Raw genomic sequence first — 3,236 nt, forward strand, 5'->3', positions numbered from 1 at the left:
CTGGAAGCCAGAAATTATGAAATCAGAGTATTTTTAAAAGCAGAGCAAAGAATAAAAACCTTGTGCTGTGCTCCGACTTATTACCTGTATCCTTCAATTTTATTTAACTTGTATCCTTTAAATATAATTCCAAATTATTTACTTCTTTTTAAAACTTTTGTTTAGCTAAAACCTAATCTGTTTTTTGTTTCTGTGACGATATTCATATTCATGCATAAATGATTTTACGTAAGTGAATGGCAAAGCTTTATCACGATATCCTCTTATGTTAATGCCAGATGCTCTCAGAGTAAATGAATATTTAATTAATTACTCTTTATATAGTTAACTATATTGTATTATTTCCATTGTAACTTTTCATTTAAAACACCAATTTACTCAAAATGTCCTGGTTATTTTTTTTAAAATTGTTTATGCGAAGTTTTCATGATGTTTGACAAAAATCTGAAATTTGTTTGTAAAAATATCTTAATTAAAATTATGGTTTTTCTGTCATAGAAGTTAAAATATAATAGAAATCAACAGTTAAAAGCGAAAACAAGTTGATTAAAGAATACGTTAATTCTTCTTATATTTAGAAACGCAAACTTAAAGGTTTTTTTTTTTTAATTTAGCAAAATTTTGGTATTGTGCTTGTCGCGACCTTTAATCATATTAATAAAGTTTACTTTCATAAACGTTTTTTATTGTTTTGAGCTTTTTATTTTTTTCTGTCTTGGCAAATAATTTCATTTCTGCGACATAATTCGTACTAGACATTGGCAGAAAATGCTTTATCTATGTGTTTATCAACCTCCGTGATTAAAAGAAAATTGTTTTTGTAACTAAAGTGCAGTGAATTATTATTAAAAAATAAATTTTATCAATATGTGTAAAAAAACGCAATGTAAGTTACTATTTATAATTAATTATTATATACCGTATACTTTTTATTTTTTGAAATAGTTTTCCCCCTTAACTGATGTTAACAAGTTTCAATAAAGAGGCAGTAGACTTGTTGATCTACAATATTACGACATTCATCTTATTTTTTAATTTCTTTTAAGGATTTGTGGGCATCTACGAGTTAAAAACTAGCTGTATTTACGTCTACCTTTGACGTAGATTCTTTTAGAGAAACATTTCCCTGATGGTCATGAATTTTCAAAATATTGTTTAATCAACTACTGGTGTAATTTAATACCTTCCCTGTATTCCTTGTGAGTCAGGATAAGGAATCTAGTCGAAGTTTACTATGGAACCAGGATTTGCATTTAGGTTCTATTAACAGATTGAGATATTTGGAGCATTCTTTTATCAATACCAAAATATTAATTAAAAGGATATAATTTTGATTGATGTACTTAAATTATACTAAAATTTATTATTTAATTTTAACTTGAAAAGTTTTTTTTTATTTTGTGATGAGCAGGAAGTATTCGAACATTAAGCATTAATAGTTTTCCAAATGTGCTTTCATATTGTTTCAGTTATTGGTGTGGCTATGGGTACAAAAATGAGTGCAACGTTCTAAAACTTAACTAAAACTTTATTTGTAAAGTATTAATTCTGTTGTACTGTTGAAACTTACTTTTTTATGATTTTAATGTGGAAAAATATGTTTAATCTAAATAAAAAAAGGATGCTCGCTAAGCATAAAAAGTATTTCAAATTTAAAATTTTCACTATTATAACGCTTTAAAAAATTAAGCTCTTCAGTCATTCATGCGATTTCTGAGACAAAATAGTTTTTAGTAAATTAACTAATCATGTACAGTTATTTTTGAATTTTCGCTACGGAGGTTTAGTTTATCTGCAGTAATTAATGATAATTATTCATAATTAGATTTCTTTTTCACTTATTTGAAAAACTTGCATGGTTTTATTTAAAAGTACTTTTTTAAAACTTGGGAATGGAAATAACTTCCATGCAAAAGATACTTTTGCGTGTTTTATTTTTAGTTCAGACTTTAAAACTCAGTTTCTCAGATATTTATTTCGAAAATGTTTCTGTTAATGAAATATATTTACTTAAAATCATTGGATTGAAATATCAATACTATTGACTACGCATAGAAAGTATTCACTTCGAAGGAATATTTTAGTGCGAACTGTAAAAATCAAATTAAAAAAGTAGTTTGGCTATAGGCAACTAAATAATATTATGGGTTATAATTAATGGGTTAACTTAGACTTTTTAACTATTTTAAAATATGCTACTTTTTAAATTGAAGAGTCACATTTCTTAAAGATAATTAGTATTCTAAATATAAAATTTTTCTTGTTTAAACGTGCTTCCCCTCTTTGGTCTAATATTTTAATAATGATTAAAATTGAATACTTGACTCATTCAAAATTGCCTGGTTGTTCCCAGTATTAATTTTTTACTATTTCCAAGTTGGAAAGAAATACCAGAAACGAAACAAGTATTTTGAATTTTTAATGTTAATGTGTCTAATGCTTGTTTTTAAATATTTAACCAATAATTATAACAGTGACTGACTGTCTGTACGAAACATAGACATTAATAACCACTTAAAAATAATAAAAAATATTTAGAGTATAGTATTTTTAATTTAAATACGTATCATCTCTAATTAAATATCTTTATTAATTTATCCTAATTAATTCTTAATCATCCCTAATTCTTTATTAATTAAAATATCATCCATCTTTTAATTTAAATATGGCTTAGTATTTGACCAGTATATAAACTGCAGCAATGAGCAACTATTTTTTTCCTTAATCACTGCAAATTTGGTAGAGTTTTAAGTCATTAGTTGGTTAATCATATTACCAAAAAGAAACCAGTGTATTATAAAAAGATTATTTTTGAAATTTATTGTGTAAAATCCTTTTTATTCCCTTAGTATTCAAATCAGTATTTTTGGAACAATAAAAGCTTAAATACATTGATTTTAAAATCATTTTTATTTCAACAAGGAACTGTCAATTCTTTCTTAAATTCAGCCTTATAAGTCAATCATTAATCATTTTTTCAAAAGAATGCTACTGTTTTGCAAATGTCTGATTTTCTTACAAAAAATTTCAAAACGCTTTAGTTTGTTGATGTCCAATAGTTAAAATTTAAGTGGTTAAAGCTCAATTTAAGCTTCTTAGGCATTCCTAAACTTTCAATTTTTAGTATTTTAAGCTGTTTGTTAATCTACCAATACACATATATAAACGAAACCAATAACCTTAGTATTTTTTATGGTTTACTGTGTTTATGGCCTCATTTCACTAAGGATTGAAAT

This window comes from Parasteatoda tepidariorum, chromosome 6 (genome assembly GCF_982258835.1).
Source record: "Parasteatoda tepidariorum strain Cologne lab strain chromosome 6, Ptep-v5.0, whole genome shotgun sequence".
Lineage (NCBI taxonomy): Eukaryota > Metazoa > Arthropoda > Arachnida > Araneae > Theridiidae > Parasteatoda > Parasteatoda tepidariorum.